General features: G+C 40.9%; 1 protein-coding gene across 2 annotated transcripts in view; it reads right to left on the minus strand.

Annotated features, from left to right (window-relative positions):
- The window catches only part of DYM (dymeclin), a 382,138-nt gene extending 369,297 nt beyond the window's left edge, over window positions 1-12,841 (minus strand). Inside the window, exon 1 of one of the 2 annotated variants that reach the window (XM_024132334.2) lies at window positions 12,565-12,841. The gene's annotated coding sequence lies outside the window, so the exon portion shown is untranslated. The remainder of the gene's footprint in view (window positions 1-12,564) is intronic. The other variant, XM_028480232.2, reaches the window with a different exon arrangement.
- Window positions 12,842-26,037: the final 13,196 nt, after the last annotated feature.

The raw sequence follows: 26,037 nt of genomic DNA on the forward strand, positions 1-26,037 counted from the left end.
GCCACAACTACTGAGCCTGCGCTCTAGAGCCCACGAGCCACAACTACTGAAGCCCACGTGCCTAGAGCCCGAGCTCCACAACAAGAGAAGCCACCACAATGAGAAGCCCAGATTTGCACCTCAACGAAGAGTAGCCCCCGCTCGCTGTAACTAAAGAAAGCCCGCGCGCAGCAACAAAGACCCAGTGCAGCCAAAAATAAATAAATAAAATAAATAAATTTATTAAAAAAAAAAAAAAAAGACCAAAGGTTCTAGTATGAGACAGACCCTGCTAAGTCTGTGTAGACTCAGTCTGAATCTCCATTTACCACTTATCAAACCCTACTGCATAATGAGAAAAACAACACTACTTACAACTCATGAAGATTTTCTGAGGATGAAGCAAGATGACACATGCAAAGCACTCAGTAAAGGACCTGGCACAGGGCATGTTTAGCCAAATAAAAGGTCAAATATAATCTATTTTTAATATTTGTGAAGTTACCATTTCCATCATTTTACTTAACCAGCTCAAAAATATTCAATGATTCTTCATTACATGAAAAGCCAAATACTGACATTCAAGACCCTCCACAGTCTGAAAGCTCGCTTTCCAACTTTATTTCCAACTGTCCTCCAAACCAGTAGTTCTCAAACTTCAAGGTACATAAAAAACACCCGTGGAGCATGTGGATAAAAATGCAAATGCTTACGCCTCAAAGATTCAGAATGTCAGGCCAGAGACCAGGCATCTGCATTTTCTAAAAAGCATTCGCAGCGATTTTGATACAAATTGTGTGTGAACCGCAATTTGCAAGTACCAGAACAAAGTAAGGCCAGCCACCTTCTCAACACCTAGCATGCTCTCCCACTCCTCTGCTCCTGTTCACACCCGCCTCCCCCGCCACACACCTGTCCCACAGCACCTGAAACCCTACTCACTAAGCATAGTGTGAGCGCTCTTTTTTCTCTACAGTCCTAGAGCACTCATTATCTTCACCATTCATTTCGAATTTAACTACCCTTCTAATAATGCCTTGTTTCGCTGTCTGACTTATACTGCTATTTGACACTTCAGATCAATTATTCCAAGTCAATTTTACTATCATGAGTGAAAAGAACACATTGAACAAGAAATGATATGCTCAGTATTTTGTATTTACTTTGTGAAATATCTGATATATACATAAAATAAATCTCCTTCCTCTTCTATATGTACTGATTCACTGTCTACTGATTTAATGTATCTTAGCTGGAAAGTAAACAGTGGATCTGAAAATCCATGATAACCAAACTCTGTCTTAACACCCTCAAAATATACAAATAACACCCTAGTGCACTTTGTCCCAACTTAAGTTGAGACTCCATAAATCATAAACTATATTCCAGAATCGCCTGAATGTATGTATATATGTGTGTGTACACACACAAACATACACACACACACACATTTGTACTCAACAAACTTTAAAGTGAAACCTCATCATTGAAACAGGAGTCCAGAGAAATAGTGGGCAGTGATCACTGGCCAAAGGACATGTTAAAACACCACAGGTGCCATTAGTCCAAGTAATGGAACATTCTCTAAAAGGTTACTATGTTCCAAGTGCTATATTAAGTAAGTACAGTTGGGTATTCCATGGCAGTGAAATGAGAGCAATGAAAATAAAAAGATGTAAGCCCACAAGTACAAGATCAGAGGAGGTGTGAAAGATGGAAAGGTGACAGAGTGCTAGTAACTGAACTGGCAGAGCTGAGGATGCCCCCAACATACCTGCCTGCCAAAGGAGACCCTAACAAGAAGCAAGCCAACCCACCCCATGGAACCCTGGGAAGGTGAAAGAACTGGAGAAAAGCACCATGAACGACTGGGCAAGGCAGGGGGCTCAAGTCTGTGAATCTTTCCCCCCGAGTAGGAAACCATGTCTGTGCACTCTGAAGAAATCTGCATGGAGAGACTCTGGACTCCGAAGCCAAGGCTGGAGAGAGTAATGAGGCAGAGGATAAAAACAGGGGAATGAAGTTCAAGTCTGCCTGCTGCACAGATACACAGTGGGTTTCCCAGCCTCCAAAGCAGGAGACTGGAGGGTTCTTCCCCAGAGAAAATGAAGGGGGAACCATGGAAAAGATTCAGACATTTGGGATTCCCCCCATTTAAAAAGCTGGCTTGCCACCTAAAGCAATGCCCACCACTCAGCAAAATCCACTCACACGCAGAGCTTTCAGTCAATTACTGGGAGTCTCAATCTTAAATTAAGAGTGGTCCACCAAAAACGATTAAACTTGTGAGGAAAGCCTCCAATGTGAAATAAAGAAACCAAAAGAAACCGAAGAAATTAATCAGAAAACAGGCGATTCTAAGAAAAAAATTTTAAACTAATATCCTCAGGGAGACAATAAAAATAATAATAATAACAACTGCAAACATTTATACAGCCTACTATGTCCCTGGGTCCCATTCAAAGTGCTTGACACATATTGAGTCGTTTAATCCGCACCGGGTTAGCAATTATGACCCGAGGGCTAAATCCAGCCTGCTGCATGAAGAATGATTTTTACATTTTTAAGTGGTCAAGAAAAATCAGTATTTTGTGACACGTGGAAATCATATGAAATTAAAACTTCAGTGTCTACAAGTTTTATTAGAACACAGCCATGGTCATTTGTTTACACACAAAAGCTGCTTTCGTGATACAACAGCAGAGCTGAGTAGTTACTACAGAGACTATATGTGGTGCGTTCATCCCTTTATACTGCTGCTCAGTGCACTACAAATCTCAGGGACACATGTGACAATGACAGCATTTCAAGTGTCATGCATATTGCCATACTTTGACATTTTTAATTACCAGTAAATATCTCTCATATCAAAACAAGAACAAAGGGCAATTTCCCTGGTGGTCCAGTGGTTAGGACTCTGTGCTTCCACTGCTGGGGCCTGGGTTCGATCCCTGGTCGGGGAACTAAGATCCCGCAAGCCCCAAGGCGTGGCCCAAAAAAAAAAAAACAACGAAGTAGACTCTGATGTCACACTTTTAAGTCACAGTGGAGTGTGGATTTTTTTTCTAATTAGATATCAAAGTATTATGTTTATCATGTAATATCATCATAGCTATGTCAGAAGAATACAAGATAGGCAGACATTACCAACTAAGGTAATAACATGACATGCCCTACCACACAGCACTTACTCCCAACTCATCAGAGCAACAATCAGGAAAATTAGAAAATTTAAAACAAGGCATTTTATCACAAGCAAAATGTCCTCCCAAAAAGAAAAAATGAAAATGAGGCTACAACCAGAGTAAGATTCTGAATGGCTCATTTGTTAACCAAGCAAGGAAAGTCATTTACCAATCATGATTTAAATCGTGTTTGATTACAGCAGACAAAGAAATGTGTCCAGAGAAAATAAAACATCTTTAAGACTTGTCTCTCAGTGAAAATAACTGCTCCAAGAACAGCCTGTAAGGAACAATTACAGCCATGAATGTTTTCCAAATTGGTTGAGAAAATACTAATTCAGTACAACCTGAGGTGGCATCTGCTAAGATGAATAACGACAGATGGTGGTAAACATGTGTGGAGCAGAAAAAAGCTTAGCTGGACAAGTTTACAAACCTTATGAAAATGCAAGGTGTTTACAAAATTTTATTTTACTTTGCAAAATATACTTTTTTTACAAAAATATGTTATTTATGTTAACATGTGGATTTATTATTTCTATTTTTAAGTAAATTACATAAATATTTCTTCAATGCAAGGTGTTTATAGCCTACAGTGTTCATTATGCTATCTATCAGCAGGTACTCTGCATAAAAATATATGAATCTATCATGAGTTATTGAACCAGCAGTGTCAACAGCCAACTTCATCCACTCTCATGACCTTAACTATCAGTTCCATAAAATTTTTCTCAGAAATAAAAACTGAATATCCTGATATGTTCTACCACACAACAATACAATGGCTCAGCAATAGTATAGTTTTATTTAAATTTTTCATGCTCAGGGTTGAGGCTGAAATTGTTCTGAACAAGAAGAACCCCCTCAACCACTGTTACTGGACACTGAATGGCTTTGGAAATTAGTTTTTGCTGCAGATTTGATACTATTTCTCAATGAATTCAACCTAAAATTAGAAGGCCAACAACACTTAAAAATCTGTAAAACCTATACTGAGGTAAAGTCATTTCAAGGACAACTGACATTGTTTGAATCACAGGTAATGTCAAGCTGCTTTATACACTTTTGATGCTGTCAAAAATCAAAATAAGACTCGAGACCTCCACTCCCACACAAGTATGCAGTAGATATATTTTCCAAAGTCAAACTACAGTTCCAACAGCATTTTTCAGATCTCAGTGCAAGTACAAAAGTACTTTCCACATTTCAAAAACCATTTAACCGTGCAACAAGGAGTTCCACGTAGTCCTCAACTGGAAGTGATTAGTCGGTAATGGAATGATTTGCTAAAGGGTAAATATGAGAAATGAATCTAACATAATTCTATAGATGCCTTCCAAGCAATAAATACGCTCTATTAGGGCTTCCCTGGTGGCACAGTGGTTGAGAGTCTGCCTGCCGATGCAGGGGACGCAGGTTCGTGCCCCGGTCTGGGAGGATCCCACATGCCGCGGAGCGGCTGGGCCAGTGAGCCATGGCCGCTGGGCCTGCGCGTCCGGGGCCTGTGCTCCGCAACGGGAGAGGCCACAACAGTGAGAGGCCCGCGTACCGCAAAAAAAAAAAAAAAAACCACTGGGGGAATTTCCTGGTGGTCCAGTGGTTAAGACTCGGGCTTTCACTGCCGTGGACCTGGGTTCAATCCCTGGTCAGGGAACTAAGATCCCACAAGCTGCACAGTTCAGCCAAAAAAAAAAAAAAAGTTCACAGATTGATATCAGTATTTGGCAATACTTATCTATGTAAAAAGATATATTCAAAGGTGAAATACATTAAAGCTCATTACAAATCAGCATTAAACAGGAACATTTATGATCAATTTTGATGATAGGAAACAGTAACTTTAAACTCCAATTAAGTAAAATGTTATCCCTTCTCCCCCAAAAGAGATTTCATTCTTCTCGTCAGCAAACCTTTATTACAAACAAAAAGAGTTCTCAACCATTATTAGTATTGTATTTTTAATTTCATCAATTAAAAAACTTGAGGAAATTTTTTCTCCCTTGTTTTGCAAGTACCTACAAAATATTCTTCATTTTGCCTCTGGGCCCACAAAGCCTAATTCTTACGATCTGGCCCTTTACACAAAATGTCTGCCAACCCTTGGCCTAGAAGAATAAACTGAGACAAAGAAAGGTTAAGTGACTTGCCCAAGACCAAGACTACAGAGTTAGAAAGTGACAGACCAGGTTTCAGGCTAAGGCAGTCTGAAAACCACGCTCTTAACCACTATACCACATTGTTCCCAAGAACCGAGAACAAGATGTTAAGGAAATAAAGAACAAGAAAAGATACTTGAAACTAAAAATTGATCAAAAAATTCAATAGGCAGGAGAGAAGACAAGGTCAAGGAAACACCCATAATCAAGAACAGGAAGACACATAGAAAACAGGAGACAGCAAATAATAAGACCCATTTAGAAGGTCTTAATAGACTAGTAACAGGAGTTCCAAAGAGAAAGCACGAACAAAACACAGGAGCATTAAGTTAAGACACTGTCAAGTCGGGGAACTGTGAAGGTGTGAGACTGTACTTTACCTTCATTAACAAAGACAACTCTAGAAACAATAAATGCTGGAGAGGGTGTGGAGAAAAGGGAACACTCTTGTACTGCTGGTGGGAATGTAAATTGATACAGCCACTATGGAGAACAGTATGGAGGTTCCTTAAAAAACTACAAATAGAAATACCATACGACCCCACAATCCCACTACTGGGCATATACCCTGAGAAAACCATAATTCAAAAAGAGTCATGTACCAAAATGTTCATTGCAGCTCTATTTACAATAGCCAGGACATGGAAGCAACCTAAGTGTCCAACAACAGATGAATGGATAAAGAAGATGTGGAATCTAAGAAAAAAAAAAAGGTCATGAAGAACCTAGGGGTAAGATGGGAATGGAGATGCAGACCTACTAGAGAATGGACTTGAGGATGTGGGGAGGGGGAAGGGTAAGCTGTGACAAAGTGAGAGAGTGGCATGGACATATATACACTACCAAACGTAGAATAGATATCTAGTGGGAAGCAGCCACATAGCACAGGGAGATCAGCTCGGTGCTTTGTGACCACCTAGAGGGGTGGGATAGGGAGGGTGGGAGGGAGGGAGATGCAAGAGGGAAGAGATATGGGAACATGTGTATATGTATAACTGATTCACTTTGTTATAAAGCAGAAACTAACACTCCATTGTAAAACAGTTATACTCCAATAAAGATGTTAAAAAAAAAAAAAAAAAAAACAAAGACAATGAAGCCTCCGGGAGGGGATGAAAAACAATTCACTGTCACGGCAACAGCAGTAGCCAGAGTAACATCTTGCATCGGTTTCCTAGGTCCCAATCCCCACAGGTCTTCCAAAGTATTTGGTAAAAATCAGTAATATGTTCACAGAAAAATAAAGCAAACAGGGCTGGGGGCAGGGAAACAAGGTAAACTCAGCTCAGCAGTGATATTTATGCAGTCAGGATAATGTAAACACTGAATTAATCAAGAATTCTTAAGTATCTATACTAAAAGGGCTGGAAGAGGGGGAGGAGGAGGAAGAGGACCTCATCTACCACAACAGGCATCAATAGGTATTACCTAAAATTGATAAATCACAAAATAGCCATTTAGACATATTACTTATAAACACAGTTAAAAGCAGTTATCTCTGGGAACCAGACTAAAAAGGATAGGTAAAGCAGGGTACTGCTGATCTTTTATAATATTATTATAAATTATTATCTTTTCTAACAATTTGCAAGTATTACTTTAAGCAGAAATATTAACTTTTAAATACATTGGAGAGAATGTGCTTTACTATTTCACAATCATTGATTCATATAACTCAATGTGCAAATATCAAAAAATAGTGCAGGGCTGAAAAAACAAACTAGCAATACCCAAGCTCCATCACACTGGTTATGTAAGCACAACTACTCCATCAATATTTCCTGAGTGCCCTCTATGTGGCCAGCACAATACCAAGAGCCAAGGTTAAAACTGTGAAGGACAAAATTTATTTACAGTTGAGTAAGAGACACAAATAAAGCCACATGAAATTATAATATGGCAACTATTCAAGACTCAGTGAAAGCTTCCCAGAGGTCATGCCATAAAAGCTAAGACCTAGGACTTCCCTGGTGGTGCAGTGGGTAAGACTCCGTGCTCCCAATGCAGGGGGCCCGGGTTCAATCCCTGGTCAGGGAACTAGATCCCACATGCATGCTGCAACCAAGAGTTCACATGCCACAACTAAGGAGCCTGCGTGCTGCAACTAAGGAGCCTGCGTACCACAACTAAGAAGCCAGCGAGTTGCAACTAAGGAGGCCGCCTGCTGCAACTAAGACCCGGCACAACCAAATAAATAAATATTTTTTTTTAAAAAAAGCTAAGACCTGAAGGACTGGCCTGGTTGGGTGTGGGGTTAAGAAACTTTTCAAAGTAAGAGAAAAGCATGTGTGTAGGCCTAGGATTAGGAAAAACAGGCAGGGCCCATTCAAGGAACTGAAAAAAGCTCAACATGGCTAGAGTAGGGAGGGAAGCAAAGAAAAGCCAGAAAGCAAGCTGATGCCTGATAGGGAGACTTACTAAAGGGCATGTCTTCTACTTTGCCCACTATAACTATAAAATTGCATACATCCCTCAGCCTTCTAGACCAGTGAACTCTTCCCCAATACACTGATGATTTCCAAATACCTAAGCCTAGTCCAGAACTGTCTTATGGGTGCCAGACCATTTATCTGACTACATGCCATACATTACTATCTGGACCCAGAAATCAAGGGCCATATCCTAGAGATGACAGAGTAAGAAGCTGGAAAAGAGGCTGGGTCCCTGATGACAGCAGAGCCACCATACCGGCCCTGAATTGTCTACCTCTGGACTTCTCTTACATGAGAAACAAACTAATAACATGTTCAAGCTAGCAACTGAATGTTACTCAGAGACAAACCTAATCTTAACTGACACAGGAGGCTTTGAAAGTACTGTAAGGTGGAGGGTTGCAAAGGTATTTTGAAGGAATAATTGTCAAGATTCAGTGATTGACTTCAGGACTTCCCTGGTGGTCCAGTGGTTAAGACTCCGTGCTCCCAATGCAGGGCGCCTGGGTTCGATCCCTGGTCAGGGAACTAGATCCCACATGCATGCCGCAACTAAAGGTCTCACATGCCACAATGAAGATCCCGAGTGCCACAACTAAGACCTGGCACAGTCAAATAAATAAATAAATAAATATTTTTTTTAAAAAAGATTCAGTGATTGACTCAGTCTAAAAAAGAAACTTATTATCTGTCATATGACATACAAAAAAATTGTTGTTAATTCTTCCAATATCCTTATTGGAGAGTTACAGCCACTTTTGGTGACTTCATTTTTTAATTGAGATATAATTCACATGTAACATTAATTTCAGGTGTACAAAACAATGATTCAATATATGTATATAATGTATTGCAAAATGATTGCCACAATCAGTCTAGTTAACATCCAGCACCACACACAGTTAATTCTTTTTTCTTTTGACGAGAACATTTAAGATCTACTCTTAGCAACTTTCAAACATATAATACAGTATTATTAACTATAGTCACCACGCTGCACATTACATTCCAGGACTTATTTATAACTGGAAGTTTGCACCTTTTGACCACCTTCACCCATTTCACCCACCCCCCGACCCCTCACCTGGTGTCTGCATTTTTAAAGAATGTAACAAAAACTAGAGAAGACATCAAAAAGTACTGACCAAACTTTCTTAATAAAAAAAAACAAAACAAAACAGCTTTCAGTAAATAAGAGCTATCTGTAAAGTTGTTCTCGGCCCTATTAGACTGCTTTGTGTACAAACAGACAAACATGAGTATAACTTAAAACTGCAAGTAGTTTTTAAGAAGTTCAAAGCACTAAGCTCAACTAAGAATCTTAGTAGGGAAAATAAGCTTAAAAATAGGCACAGATATATAACAATTCCCATTATGTTTACTGGAAGCGGTAAGCTAAAACACACCACCATCAGAGAGACCAGACCTTCAGGCTCCAAGGCAGTCAAGACCTTGAGAGCTAAGCTGGAAAAGTGGAACCCCTCAGGAAGCAGGATACCAACTACAGGACTTCCTGAAATCCACCTCTAAGATTCAGTCTTCTCCCCCATCCTGGGAGAGGAAGAGCAGTAACAGCCATCTTGCCCCTCTGCTTTTCAGGCCCACAGCACTCAACCTCGCCCAGCTGAGTCACATAAGGAAAATTCTAGATGGGAATTCAAGCCCAACTCTCACAGTAGCTCATTCTTCCTGAAAATTTTTTCTCCCTTTGAGTCTTCCTGTTGAATTGGAGGTGCCTCCATCACCCACTGCGACAGAGAGCCCCTGCCCTCTCACTCTGGGCATGGGAACCGTCATTGCCAGAGTGTTCTGTGACTTCAAGTAGCAGTTGAGCATTATATACACTCTGATTACAAGTAAACAATACTTAAAAAACATCAATATGAAAAAGACCGAAACAAAATACAGAAAAACTTTACACGTTATTACATTGTTTTTGTATTTAATCTTTTAAAGGTCTCATTTCACCAAAGCCTATCCTACAAATGTCACAGGTATTTCTCACATATTTGTTTACAGTCACTAAAAGGAAAATGGAACAGTCCTCTCCAGCACTAACTATTCCCATTATCTACAAAGTGAAAGAGGACACACTGCATTTGCAGCAGCAAACAAAATCAATGATTTTCTTAAGTCTCAACAAAATATCCCCAAACATACTGTGATAGGCAGAATAACAATTCCCAAAGATGTCCACATCCTAATCTATGGAACCTGTGATTTGGTTATTTTACATAGCAAAAGGGACTTTGCAGATGTAATTAAGTTAAGGACCTTAAGTTGAGGGAAATTACCGAAATTACCCTGAATTACCCAGGTGTGCCTGATCTAATCACATGGGTCCTTAAAAGTGGAGAACCTTTCCCAGCTGTGGTCAGATGGACTACAGAACAGTCAGAGAGATGCAATGCTGCTGGCTTTGAAGATGGAAGAAGGGGGCCACAAGCCAAGGAATGTGGCGGCCCCTAAAAGCTGGAAGAGGCAAGGAAACAGATTCTCCCCTGGAAATTTCCCAAAAGGAGCACAGGCTTGACACACTGATTTTAGCCCAGTGAGACCTATTTTGGACTTCTAAAATACAGAACTTTAAAAGAATAGGGGCTACCCTGGTGGCGCAGTGGTTGCGCGTCCGCCTGCCGATGCAGGGGAACCGGGTTCGCGCCCCGGTCTGGGAGGATCCCACATGCCGCGGAGCGGCTGGGCCAGTGAGCCATGGCCGCTGGGCCTGCGCGTCCGGAGCCTGTGCTCCGCAACGGGAGAGGCCACGGCAGAGGGAGGCCCGCATACCACAAAAAAAAAAAAAAAAAAAAAAAAAGAATAAGTTTGTATTGTTTTAAGCCATTAAATTTGTGGTGAATTGTTGCAGTAGTCATAGAAAACTAATACACACACATTAAACAACTTCGAACAATATGTGAAATCATCTGGAGGAAACATAATCAAATTGCCCCAATACTTAGAGCAGTATGAGATATAATAGTTATTTGTGCATTTTGTGGTACATTTCACTTCTATTTTTCTCCTGCCCTCACAAAACTCCATTAAAGAGCCAGCCAAAGTGACAATTCTTCAAGCATTCTCTAGAAGGATGAACCATATTAACCAAGAAAATGGAACAGTCAGGAGAACAGGATTGACTGGAAAAATCAGGAAACAATTAAACTATCTTTCGGGAAGTCAAACATCAAAATGTTTGCACTGCTTCTTCAGTATCAAATGGATACCACATTTAAAAACAATAAGTCCTTCTAGATATTAAGAGCTTATTATTAATTTTTTAGGTGTGACAATCATATTGTGGGTATATTAAAAAGAGAGTTACTCAATCTTCCAGAGACATATACTCAAATATTTACAAATGAAATGGAGTTGGGAATAGGAATAGATAGGGCCATAGATGAAACTAAATTAGCCTGAGTTACTGATAGTTAGAGCCGGGTAATGGGTACGTGGGGGTATATTACATTATCCGGGTTGAACTTTTCCAAATTTAAAAGTTACAAAAACAAAGTCCTCGACCTACTTATCATAATAATATAGATTTCTTAATATATTTAATAGTTGAAACTCCTTCCTGTACCACTGACCCATCTCAATTTTCTGCCACTTAAACCACATGCATCATTTCTTCCATTCCCACTCATTCTGCCCTATTTACGAACCTAATGAGTTTCAGGAAGTCACCTAGCCGCTAAAAGGTTGATTCCTCATCTGCAGAATGGAAATAGTTATACTTGCCCAGTCTGTCTCTGAGTTGCAGAGAAAATTATCTAAGATAAACAATACAAAGCAGGATAACCATTCAAGAAATCTACATTATTCATAACTTCCATGCTCAGCAGCAACCATTCACCTATTACTATAGATCCCCTTCCCTTCCACCTCCAGTTCCTCTCTTGAGCCCTCAATTCATCCGCCCAAAGCCAGGGTCCGTCTGAAAGGGTACACTTCTCTCCAACGCCTCCACACACACACCGGTGTTTCCATATATTTCAGCACCTTCTCTCTACACATCTCTCCCTCCAGCTTTCAAGGATCCTGCTCAATCTGCCCCGCTAGCGAGTCTATCCTGTGTACCCCTTTGCTGGCCCTATTACAATCATCCCATCCCTTCTCTCTATTTCAGTACTTTCCTATCAGCTTTATTAACTCACTACTGTTCAAACACCCGAGCTAACTTCCCACCCTCTCACCTTTCAGTTAAAACACAATCGCTAGTTGCCAGGGAGTGGAGAATAAGGAGTGACTTCTACTGAGTATAGGATTCTTTTTTGGGTGATAAAGATGTTCTTAAATTAGACAGTTGCACAACCCTGTGAATATGCTTTTAAAAAACACTGAGTTAAAAAAAGAACAAAAAACCACTGCGTTATACTTTAATTGAACTTTTAAAGGGTGAATTTTATGGTATGTCAATTACATCTCAATAAAAATGTGTATGTCAAAAAAACAATCAATATTATTGCTCACCTTGCCCATCACACGCCCACTTGTCACATCAACCCCATCTTCCGAACCCCATCTTCCGAAGCATCGACTTGCTCTTCGGTATCCCCCCCCCACCAACTCCCAACACCAGCCTCGGACTGAGGCCCCTCTCACTCTCTTGATTAGCACACCCCCTCACTTCCCGGCTCTAAGTGCCACCGAATCCTGGAAGTGGGGGGCAGCTCTCGTGGCCCCGTCCCCCGCTGGCAGAAGGGACCCTTCTTCCCGGGGGAGGGGAGGGTATCCCCAAACCCGATCTGAGAAGGGGCGGGGGCCCCGCCCGGCTCCCAGGGCCGCGCTGCCAGGGGCGGCGCCACAGCCCACCTGTCTCAGCCGGCGGGGAGATCCGCTTCCAGCTCACGGACGGACAAACGGGTGGCAGAGGGGACAGAACAAGCCACGGTCGCCGCCGCAGCCGGGTTGGCGCACACCGGCTCAGGCCTCCATGTTTCCACGTCTCTGCGGCTCCGGCTCCGACTCCGACTCCGGCTCGCCTCCCGCCCGGACAGCGTCAGTGCGGAGGCCCAGGGGCGGGGAGAGAAGAGGGAAGCTACGGAGAACGCCCGGGGTACCGAAAGCCCCGGCGCGCTCTAGCCGGCGGTCACGTGGCGCGCGGCGCGCGGACTTCTGGGAAATGCAGTGCTTCCGGCGTTCAGCATATCTCCGCTCTGCTGCGCCTCCAGGGCAACCGCAAAGCCGCGTGGCAAAACTGAGAAGCCGCTAAACCTTCTTACCTTCGTGATGCAGGCCTGGCTTACCCTACAGCACTTGTTCTGGTAACTTAACTTCATTAAGGCCCCTGTTCATTCCAACACAATAATCACCCCAAAGTCAAGCAGTTCCTTGTAGGACTCTAAAGAATTGGGAAATAGGAAAATAAAGTTTGATGGAGGCGGAATAGCAGATCTAGAATTGCCTGCAATACTGTCAGAAAGGACAGGTCCAACAGGAAAGAGTGTCAATGTGGTGCAGTGGCAAAAGTATGGAATTTGAAGTCAAATGAGCTGAGGTTACCAGATTGACGTCCTTGGGTCCTTATTTCACCTCTCCAGCCAGTTTCCTCATCTAAAATACATATACGGGATCATGATGATACTAACCATACAGGACTATTAACGACGTCAGTAATAATAAACAACTCACATTATGGGTTGTTTTCTATGTGCTATTCACTGTTACTTTATTTCTTCAAATAACGCTGTGAGATAGATATCACTGTTATCTCCTTAATATGAACAGTATGTGCCAATACACTCTGAAAAGTACTCTAGAGGTCTTACATATACTGTTCAAACTTTTATTGCCAACAAGTTCCCTGAACTTGCAGAATAATTACAGGAAAATATGCTAGAACACAAGATACCTGAGAAGCCTAACTAAAAAAGAGGTGATAAAAATGTTCTGCAATTAGATAGTTTATGGCTATGCAGCCATTGTAAACAATACTATGAATATGTGTTCATGATATATTGAGAGGAAATGGTATGTACAGTATTATCCATTTTCAAAAATAAATTATATGTATAATACTTATGTATATATGGCCCAAGGGGAAAAAGGCTAAAGGAATATTAGCAATTATTATCTTTGGGAAATGAGGTCATGCATGTTTTTTTTAAAAACTAAATTTATTTATTTATTTATTTATTTATTTATATTTTGCTGCATTGGGTCTTCGTTGCTGCACACAGGCTTCCTCTAGCTGTGGTGAGCGGAGCTACTCTTCGTTGCAGTGCGTGGGCTTCTCATTGCGGTGGCTTCTCTTGTTGCGCAGCACAGGCTCCAGGCACACGGGCTTCAGTAGTTGCAGCACGCAGGCTCAGTAGTTGTGGCTCGCGGGCTCTAGAGCGCAGGCTCGGTAGCTGTGGCACACAGGCTTAGTTGCTCTGTGGCATGTGAGATCTTCCTGGACTAGGGCTCGAACCCTTGTCCCCTGCACTGGCAGGTGGATTCTTAACCACTGTGCCACCAGGGAAGTCCCCATGCATGATTAAAAATAGTTTTTTCCTACATGTTTTCTAATTTTTCTGCAATAAATATGAATTACACGTATAATTTTATTTTTAAATTACTATAGCAAAAAGAGAGTCAGGCACCAAATCAACCTCAAAGTACTTTTTAATTTTGCCTATACAAAAATCACACAGTCTACCTACCTTCCCCAAAGTGACCTAGCAAAAACTGTGAGCATCTATTCAGAACTGTCTTGATAAACCAAGAAGCAGCTTATTCTACTCTGAGGCAATCCTGTTTGTGAAATTTAATATTCCCTCCCTTTTGTATTTTTTGCATGGCTTGAAATAAAAAGTTTCACTAGAAACCAGTGTTCTTAGGCAAATATCATAATGTTGCTAAGAAAACATCATAAATCAGAAAATAATAATAGGAATGGTTTTAACAATATGTAATGCATTAGTTGAAGTAGCAGTCCTTTGAAAACTACTTATTGTACATGTAATGTGAAAAGTATTATCCTTGGTCAGCAACTTTCAATACTGCCTGCACAAGTATCATGATAACTTTGACTTGACTACTTCAGTGTCTAGTTATTGCAGAAACACTAACAAGAAGGCCATAAACACCCTCCCACTAAATGCAATGGGGTATCTTGGATTGGATCCTGGAACCACAAAAGGCAATAGTGGGACAACTGATGAAAGCCAGATAAAGTCTGGACTTTAGTTAAAGATATTGTACCAATGTTAATTTCCTAGTTTTGACAATTGTGTATGGTTATATAAGATATTAAAGTTTAAGGAAACTAGGAGGAGGATATTCGGGAACTGTCTGTAACTTCCAACTCTTCTTAAATTTAAAATTATTCCCTCTGGCAGGCCAAATAATGGCCACCCTGAAGATGTTCACATCCTAATCCCCAAAACCTATGAATATATTAGTTTACATGGCAAAGGGGAATTAAGGTTGCAGAGGGCATTAAGGTCACTAATCAGATGACCTTAAAATAGGGAGATTATCCCCAATTATCTGGGTGGGCCCAATGTAATCACAAAAGTAAAAAGTGAGAGGGAGGCAGAAAACATGAGTGATAAATATGGCTCTAGCAGAAGATCAAGTGATTCAATGTGAGGACCAGGCATTACTGGCTTTGAAAATGGTGAGAGTCTGGGAATGTGGGAGTGGCCTCTAAAATCTGGAATGGCAAGGATACGGATTATCTCCTAGAGCCTTCAGAAGGGAACACAGTCTTGCTGATACCCTGATTTTAGCTCAGTGAGACTGAGTCAGACTCTCACCCACAGAGCTATAAGACAATAAATTTGTGTTGTTTTAAGCCACTAAATATGTGGTAATTTTTTGTAGCAGTAATGGAAAATGAATACATTCAAAAAATAAAAAAGTAGGGACCTCGGATACGGGTTCGAGCCCTGGTCCAGGAAGATCCCACATGCCACAGAGCAACTAAGCCCATGCGCCACAACTACTGAGCCTGTGCTCTAGAGCCCACGAGCTGCAACTACTGAGCCCACACTCCGCAACTACCGAAGCCCGCGCACTCTAGGGCCTGCGTGCCACAACTACTGAGCCTGCGTGCTGCAACTACTGAAACCCACGTGCCTAGAGCCTGTGCTCCACAGCAAGAGAAGCCACCGCAATGAGAAGCCTGTGCACCGCAGTGAAGAGTAGTCCCTGCTCACAACTAGAGAAAGCCCGTGCAGCAGCAACGAAGACCCAACACAGCCAAAAAAACAAAAAAAAGTATAATTAAAAACAAAACTTCTGAATGGCTACCTGTCTTGCCAACACATTCCCAATCTGCGACTGTACAAATATCCATGCTACTTAGAAAGAAACTGTAAACCAGAAAATGCACAAAAAATTATACTTCACTTCCCAGCTCATTTTGGTTAGACTATTACAAAAACCAGCTGTATCCAGAAACATGTTGAGTTCCATAGGAAAGTCAGTCAAGCAATGAAGTATCAAGTGAGTCATTGGAAATATTCTGGTATCTGAAATTGCAGTCCTGTGTAACCTCCTCATCCTCCTCACTACTCAGTGACTTTCCAGAAAGATACTTAAAACAAGGACTGGTGCTTCTGATTTAGGATGTCCATTTGGTTCATTCATTCACTTATTCCGCTAATATTTACCTAGCAATTCTGTGTGTACTGTGCTTCAGAGCTGGGCCTGACCTCAAGAAGCTGAAGGTCTAGAAGAGGAAACAGGCATTATACAATTAAATATTGGGTTAAATTGACACGAAGAACAAGAACAGTCAGCACAGCCTGGTATCCAGCCCCAAGGAAACAGCTTTTCAAGAAATAAATGGTGAAAAATTAACCATTTTCTGGATGAGCAGGGCCAGTATTTTCAACATCTTAATAATAAAATTTATACCTGCAAAATTGAAATTTCCTTTAGGGTTAAAACAAAGAAACAAATAGAACTGAACTAAATCAACAAAAAATTATTCCAGATGTGCTAAATGCCGTCATGGCCCCTCTGTAATAAATGGTTCCCAATGCAATCAAATGGCCTTGGCTGTGGAATAATGGAAATTTTACTAGGTTTACCCAGAGAATGAAATACACTGCAAGTCTCTGAATGGGATTATTATTTCTGATTTTCTCTGAGGCTCTAAACATAATTCCCTCCCTCCATCTCCATAAATCAGACCATGTCCCCCGTCTGCTTAAAGACTTCCATGGCTTCTCACTTCATTCAGTATTAAAGCCAATGGTATTAAAATGGCCTGCAAAGCCCTACAATATACCTCAACCCCAAAGCCATCCCACCACTATACTCTCACCTCCACTCGTGGCTATTTCACTGTCAGACCTAATTGGAATGGCCTCCTTGCAGCTGCTCCAAGCGCGCTCCCAGCTCAGGGCCTTAGGCACCTACTGTTCCCTCTGCTTGGACCACTCTTTTCCCTATTTTTAGTAGTGAATATTTTATTGCATGCCCTGTAAATGCCACACATGGATCTAGGCCCTGGCATGTTATAGGTCAACTGTATTATTTATTGCTTTCAAGGAGCTTACGTTCTGGTGGAAGAAGACAATTAAATAAGTAAAACAAATTATAATTAACTTAGACCACTTCTCCTTATCTCCTCCAAGACTCTGGTCACATGTGATATTATCAAGCCTTTCCTTGTTCGCCCTGCATAAAATAGCAACACCTCCCCACCCTCACCTCCTGTCCCCAGACTCCAGCACTCTCCATCCTTTCCCCTCCTTCATCTTCCTACACGGCTTTTAATCACCCCTCCACACATTGTATAGTCATCTGTTTATTTGTCTCCTTGCTAGTGGAATGTAAATTCCCTAAAGAAGGGGTTTTTTATTTATTGGCATAGCCCAAGGCTCCCATAGGCACGTAGTAAACATTTTTTTTAATAAATAATAAACCATTTCACCAGGTGTTATGGATTGAATTATTCTCCCCCGTCAAAAAAAAAAAATTCATATAGTGAAGTTCTAACTCCCAGTACCTTAGAATGTGACCTTATTTGGAGATACGGTCTTTATAGAGGCGATCAAATTAAAATGAAGTCATTAGAATGGGTCCTCATCCAACATGACAGGTGCCCTTATAAAAGTGGGAAATTTACAAACAGACATATACAGGGAGAATGCCATGCGAAGATGAAGGCAGACATCAGAGTTATGCATCTACAAGCCAAGGAACACGAAAGATTGCCAGTAAACCCTCAGAAGCTAAGGGAGAGGTATGTAACAGATTCTCACAGCCCTCAGAAGAAACCAACACTGCAGACACTTTGACCTCTGACTTCTAGCCTCCTGAACTGTGAGACAATAAATTTCTGTTGTTTAAGACACCCAATTTATGCTTCTATATTACTGCTGTTCTAGCAAACTAATACACCAGGCAGTCCACCACTTGCTTCCCCTACTTTGCCCATGTATGCAAAACTGTGTATTTGACTAAAAAATATCACCAAAGTACTAAATGTTCAATGACAGGGGATTGGCTGAATGCATTATGGTACATCCATCCAACAGAATACTGCGCCTTTAAAAAGAAGGATGTAGAAAGTTATTTAATGACTTGGAAAGTCCTTCACAACAGGTTGTTAAATGAAATTAAGTTTAACAAACAATATGTAAAACATAATTCCAATTTATTTAAAAGTCTGAGGAACTGGGCTGGAAATGTAACTTTTATTTTTCAATTTTTATGCATTTGTACAGTTTGCATACATGAATATATTCAATATATATACAAAACTAATATATGTGCATGTATTCAAACATTTACAAGTGTATATATGTAATATATCAAAATATATACATAATTGGACCTAATTTTCACAATGCTGTGAGTAAAGTATTATTGTCTCCATTTTACCCCTGAGAAAATATAATACTAAACAGTTTGTGGTTTTTTTTTTAAGTTACTGAACGTTATACACCTAGGTTACCCAGACCTCTAAGAGTTCACCTTCTAATATAAACAACGTAAACAGGAAAGTCCAAAGAGAATGGATTTTTATGGTTGTTTTATGGTGATTTAGTTGTGAACTTGAATTTTTATGGTAAAAGAGAGGTGATGGCGGAAGGAGAGACTATAGGTTAGAATTGAACTTTAAGACTCTGGGGCCAAAAAGAGTCTCCGATGTCCCTGGAATTCAGGAAGTCCCAGTTGAAAGATCAGGCATTGTGGCCAGAGACCAGATCCACAGACTGGCAAAAATATAAAGAGAGCCAGTTTCCTGGGTAGGAAAATTAGAATTCAAAATTCTTTCAATTAACTACAATAGTGAACCAAAAAAGAGCTGAATGACATTTAAAGGAACTCTAAATTTCTGCATTTGGGTTCAAAATACCACTGCCCAACATAGGAACAGTTAATTGAAAAGGAAATACTTGCGACATCCCTGGCAGTCCAGTGGTTAAGACTCCGCACTTCTACTGCAGGGGGCGCAGGTTCGATCCCTGGTCTGGGACATGCCTCATGGTGTGGCCAAAAAATAAATTTAAAAAAAAAAGAAAGAGCAAATATTAATGGCTCTTAAACCGCACCAAAACTCATAACAGGAGAAAGTCAAATGAAAGCTACCCTGAAATATTTTCTCAAGTCAGATTGGCGAACATCAAAAAGTTTGATAATACACTGTTGGCAAAGGTGTAGGGACCAGGCCCCATACATTGCTGGAGGGCATGTACGCCAGCATCACCAACGGTTTGACAATATTTTCAAAATTATAAAACACATACCCTTTGACACTGCAACATACACTTCTAGAAATCTGTTTTACAAATGTGAGTTCACATACAAGGGAATTCCCTGGTGGTCCAGTGATTAGGACTCCGAGCTTCCACTGCAGGGGGCACAGGTTTGATCCCCTGGTCGGGGAACTAAGATCCTGCATGCCCTGCAGTGCAGCCAAAAAAAAAAAAAAAAAAAAAAAAAAAAAACACACACACAAGTGAAATAATTTACATACAAAGATATTTACTACAGTAAATTTTTCTGGTAATTTAAAAAACATTTTTTATTGTGGTAAAATACAAACAAAATTTACTATCTTAACCGTTTTTTGCGGTACGTGGGCCTCTCACTGTTGTGGCCTCTCCCGTTGCGGAGCACAGGCTCCGGACGCGCAGGCCCAGCGGCCATGGCTCACGGGCCCAGCCGCTCGGCGGCATGTGGGATCTTCCCGGACCGGGGCATGAACCCACGTCCCCTGCATCAGCAGGCGGACTCTCAACCACTGCGCCACCAGGGAAGCCCTAACCATTTTTTAATGTACATTTTTGTAGTATTAAGTATATTTACACTGTTGTTTAACTGTCCCCACCATCTATCTCCAGAACTTTTTCATCTTCCCCAACTGAAACTCTGCACCCATTAAACACTAACTCCCCTTTCCTCACTGCCCCTAACCCCACAAATGCAACCACCGTTCTACTTTCTGTCTCTATGACTTTGACTACTTTAGATACCTCATTTATAATCACAGAGTATTAGTCTTTTTTGTGACTGGCTTATTTCACTTAGCTTGATATCCTCAAGGGTCATCCATGTTACAGCGCTTATCAGAATTTCTTTTCTTTTTAAGGCTGAATAGTATTATTATGTTAAGGTAGTTTCCTTCTATTTCTAGTTTGTTGAGTGTTTTATCATGAAAAGTTATTGAATTTTGTCAAATGCTTTCTCTGCATCGAGATGATCGTGTGGAGTTTTTTCCCCTTCATTCTGTTAATATGGTATATTACATTGAGCAATTTCTGTACGCTGAACCATTCTTTCATTCCAGGAATAAAGCCCACTTGGTCTTTTTAATATACTGTTGAATTTGGTTTGCTAGTATTTTGTTGAGAATTTTTGAATCTATGTGCATTAGAGATACTGATCTGTAGGTTTCAGGTCTCTCTCCCTCTCTTTTTTTTTTTTTTTTTTTTTTTTGGCAGCGTGGTATGTGGGATCTTAGTTCCCTGACTAGGGATCGAATCGAACTCGTGTCCCCTGCATTGGAAGTGTGGAGTCCTAACCACTGGACCACCAGGGAAGTCCCTAGAATTCACCTGTGAAGCAGCCATTAGGTCCAGGGCTTTTCTTCATTGGGAGATTTTTGATTCCTGATTCAATCTCTTTACTAGTTATAGGTCTATTCAGGATATCTATCTCCTCATGATTCAGTCTTTGTAGGTCTTGTGTTTCTAAGAATTTGTCCACTTCATCTAGGTTATTCATTTTGTTGGTGTACGATTGTTCACAGTACTCTCTTATAATCTTTTTTTATTTCTGCAGCATAGGTTGTAATGTCCCCACTTTCCTTTATGATTTTAGTAATTTGACTCTTCTCTCTCGTTTTCTTAGTCTAGCTAAAGATTTGTCAATTTTGTTGATCTTTTCAAAAAATCATCTTTTGGTTTTATTGATTTTCTCTATCATTTTCCTATTCTCTATCTCATTTATCTCTGCTTTAATCTTAACTATTTCCTTCCCTCTGCTAGTTTTGGGTTTAGTTTGTTCTTTTTTTTTTTCCTTAGTTTCTTAAGTTGTAAAGTTAAGCTGTTGATTTGAGATCTTTCTTCTTTTTTAATGTAAACATTTATAGCTATAAATTTCCCCTTTAGCACTGCTTTCACTGTGTCCCATAAGGTTTTTTTAATTTATTTTTTACTGAAGTATAGTTGAATCCATAAGTTTTGTTATTTTGTGTTTTTATTTTCATTTGTCTCAAGATATTTCCTAATTTCCTTTGTGATTTCTTCTTTGATCCACTGGGTTGTTTAAGAGTCTATTGTTTAATTTCCACAAATCTGTGAATTTTCCAGTTTTCCTTCTTCTACTGATTTCTAACTTCCTTCCATTGTAGTCAGAGAGGACACTTTATATGCTATCTATCTTTTAAATCTTTTGAGACTTAATCTGTGGCTTAACATATGCTCTATTTTTGAGAATGACCTATGTGTACTTGAGAAGAATGTGCACTCTGCTGTTGTTGAGTAAAGCTTTCTGCATGTGTCTGTTGGAGCCAGTTGGCTTACTGTGTTGTTCAAGTCCTCTCTTTACTTACCTTCTGTCTGATGGTTCTATCCATTATTGAGAGAGGTGTATTAAAGTCTCCAACTATTATTGTAAACTATTTCTCCTTTCAATTTTGCCCATTTTTCCTTCCTGTATTTTGATACAGTATTTTTTGTAATGTTGAAAGACAGAAAACAACCTAATATCCATTGATCTTCAAGATACACTTCTTCTTTTTTTTTTTTTTTTTTTTCATTTTTTGGCCACACAGCACAGCATGTGGGATCTTAATTCCTGACGAGGGATCAAAACCGTGCCCCCTGCATTGGAAGCACAGAGTCTTAACCACTGGACCGCCAGGGAAGTCCCAAGATACACTTATTCTTTCTAAGATATACTTTTTTTTTTTTTTGGCTGTGTTGAGTCTCTTGCTGTTCGTGGGCTCTCTCTAGTTGTGGTGAGTGGGCTCTACTCTTCGCTGTGGCGTGCGAGCTTCTCATTGTTGTGGCTTCTCTCGTTGTGGAGCATGGGCTGTAGGTGCTTGGGCTTCAATAGTTGCAGCACACAGGCTCAGTAGTTGTGGCACACGGGCTTAGTTGCTCCGCGGCATGTGGGATCTTCCCGGACCAGGGATCGAACCCATGTCCCCTGCATTGGTAGGCGGATTCTTAACCACTGAGCCACCAAGGAAGTCCTATGATATACTTTTAATAGAAAAAAGAAAACCAAGCAGTGCATATTGTATGTTACTTTTGTCTAAAAAAAGAGAAAGTAAATACATACATATGTACGTGTTTGCTTATGCCTTCAGAGAATAACTCTGGAAGGATAAAGAAGAAATTGGTAAATCTGACTACTCTTAGGAAGGGAACTGGGTTCTTGGGAACCAGGGTGGGAGGACGAAATATTTCTCTGTGTGCACTCTTGTACCTTGTGAATTTTGTACCTCGTGAACATATCACCTATTCAAAAAAAAGTATGATTAAAGATTTTTAAATGCTGTAGACTGAAAACTTTTTAAAAAATGGGTAAGTTATGGTTCAAATTAAAAGGATCCTAGAAGGTATTAGATAACTGTAAGTTCAGTAAGTAGGGCAGGTTGCTAAACGAGCTTGCTTGTATTCCGGAAAGCTCAGTTCAGATATGATGTAGTAAAAGGGAAAGAGCTGGAGCTAATTATTCATTTGTTAGTTCGTTTATACTCTTCTTCCCCCAAATATTTAAAATGACTTGAAAACACATGAAATACAAAAATTGGAACATTAAAAATAGGAGGAAGGAATTCCCTGGCGGTCCAGTTGTTAGGACTTGGTGCTTTCACAGCCGTGGGCCCAGGTTCAATCCCTGATCAGGGAACTAAGATCCCGTGAGCTGCGTGGTGCAGCCAAAAAAGAAAAAAAGAAAAGGAAAGGAAAAAAAGAAACCAACAAAGCAGGAGGAAAAGAAGGGTCAGGGCATAAACTGGAGCCAAATGGGTAGACCAGGTGTCTTTCTAAACCTCCTAAGTTGAGTTTTTTTATAACTGCTGGTTTACAATGTCTGGCATGCATCTTTTCTCTGTTGCAAGTTGAATACAGACTTCATGTGTGAATAAGTCTTCATCTACAGGGTGCTGACTCTCTTCTTAGAACCTAAAGGGCCAAAAAAGGACCTATGCCTATTAGAAGGCCACTCCACAAGCAGGATCAAAACTATCTCTAGATTATTGTTTCAAGCCTGTCCAAGAACAGTGCTCATGTTTCCAACTTTTCTGAGAAAGAAGAGCAGACTTTGGAGTCAGACTTGAGTTTGAATTCCGGTTCCATAATTATGAGCTGAATGATTTCAGAAAGAGACTATCCTAGTCTGTTCTTAGTTAGCTCCTATAACTGAATACCATACACTGGGTAGCTTAAACAACAGACATTTATTTCTCACAATTCTGGAGGTTGGGAAGTCCAACCTCTGTTGATTAAGGTGCTGGCAGATCTGGTATCTGGTGAAAACACTCTTCCTGGTTTGTCAATGGCTCTTGTCACTGTAGCTTCACATGGTGGAGAAAGAGAGGTATAGTCTCTTTCTCTCCTAATAGAGACACCAGTCCTGGGACTTCCCTGGTGGTCTAGTGGTTAAGGCTCTGTGTTTCCACTGCAGGGGGCACAGGTTTGATCCCTGCTCAGGAAACAAAGACCCCAAATGCTGCACGGTAAGGCCAAAAGAAAAAGAAAAAAAGACACTAATCCTGTCCTGGGGGCTCCACCCTCATGACCTTACTTAAACCTAATTACCTCCAAAAGGCCCACCTCCTAATACTGTCCCATTGGGGTTAGGGCTTCAATATATAAATTTAGGGGGAACACAAACATGCAGCCCATAGAAGCTACTTAACCTCTGTGAGACTAGTTTTCTATTACTGGAGACAGTAATACCCCACTCATATCTCACAGTTGCTGTGAGAGTTAAATTAAGTAATGCATGTAGTGTGCCTTTTCCTGTAAATGTTAATTCACCTGCATAATCCAGATGGTAATCAACTCACATGTAGCTGCCAGTTTCTGGGTGCCCCTCCTAACAGGGATATACTATACATTAACCAGAACTAGATTAAGGGCAATCAGGATGGTGAGAGGTCTCATGTTCAATATGGAATGGCTAACACAACTGAGGATGCACAACTAGATAAAGAGAAGACTTGAGATAAATATGGAGCAGGGGGCATGGCCACTTATTTTGTGTGTGCCAGGGAACCAAATTAGGACCACAGATCTGAAGTCACAGGTTGCAGATTTCCACTCCATATAAGAACTTTTGACAACAAGATCAATACTAATAATTAACAATTCACATTGTGGATTGTTTGCTATGACCTATGCACTGTTATTTTATTTAAATCTGCAAACAATCCTGTGAGAAAGAGTTGATGTAGAAATTTATTTAATGGCCTGGAAAATATTTCACAATAGGTTGTGAAGTGAAATTAAGCTTACTATTAATGAAATGGTCTACCTGGAAGAAAAATGAGATTCTGATCACTACATGTGTTCAAGCACAGGCTGGATGAACAGATAGTCAAATAAAATTGCACCTGGGAAGGGACATTGGCAATTATCCAAGTTTCTTTATATTAGAGGTGAGGAACTGAGCCTTAGGGACATGAGAGGACTCAGACAGGGACACACAGCCAGTAAGCTGTGCAGATGACTGGACTGAGCAGTCCCCTAGGCCTCACTGTATGCAGTGATGACAAACCCCCTGCAATGCCAGCCCTTAGCAGTCAGGTAAGACACTGCTGCAGACAGTGTTGAATACTCAGAGGCAGTGACTCCCGAGCTCCAGAGTGTTGCCTGCCTGGCCGAGTGAGAGGCTACCCAGTTAGTTCTCAAATCCCTCCTGCCTGCAGGAGAGCCCAGCTATACATCTAAGTCTACAGAGTCCCTGTTCATCTTTCCTTACCTGGAGCCCTGAGGCTAAGCCTTGCGAGAAAGCTGTTTGGACAGCCAGACCACCACAGTTCCTAAGAGGAGCTGTCCACTGCCTCACTGCTGGAGGACTTAGAGGGGTTACTATGCAGTTGTCAGTGTCTCCTTCCTGCTGGGGCCAAATTAGGATGAGTCACAAACTAGTATTAGCTAACGATGTTTTGAAGACACCTACCCATACCAGGCACTGTGGTAAAAGTTTCAGGTATATTAACTCACTTAATGGTCATTATGACCCTCCAGAATAGGTACTTATTTATCGTCCTGGTTTTACAGTCCCAAGAAGTTAAACTTCCCAACAACACAAAGCTAGCAAGTAATGATTCGAATCCAGGCAGTCTGCCTGCAGAGCCCACTCTTACTAGAAAAGGTCATCTCAGAGGTCTTTATGCCAACACCACCCGTGTGTGAAGATCTATGATGACTTCCATAGTTACGTCATCTTGCCAAGTACAATGGGCTGTTATCCCTGGGTGTACTAGCGTTGAGCTGTAAGCGCCTTCTAATTATCTTGATGAGCTCACTCATGTTGACGTGATCAGGCACCAGGCAGTTTGTTTTATCCAGGACCGGAAGTTGCTTCTCACCTTCGTATTATTCTACCGGGATTTTGGTAGGATGCTGCTCTCGGATAAGTCGGACATCTACTCTTTGTTCGAAGGTTCGGCGCTGTTTGAAGGTTTTCTCTGACGGCATGGCGCGGCAGGCTGGGCGGGGGCGGCGAGGTGGAGGGTCCCGGAGGCTCCAGGCAGTGGCTGCCACGGCTCCGACTGTGGCGACTGTGACTGCTCTTGTGTCTGAACAATCTGTTTTAAGCCTAGTTGTCTGTCGTCTATTCTCAATGTTTATATATTAATTTTTATTATAAGAACAG

Source organism: Physeter macrocephalus, chromosome 19 (assembly GCF_002837175.3).
Source record: "Physeter macrocephalus isolate SW-GA chromosome 19, ASM283717v5, whole genome shotgun sequence".
NCBI lineage: Eukaryota > Metazoa > Chordata > Mammalia > Artiodactyla > Physeteridae > Physeter > Physeter macrocephalus.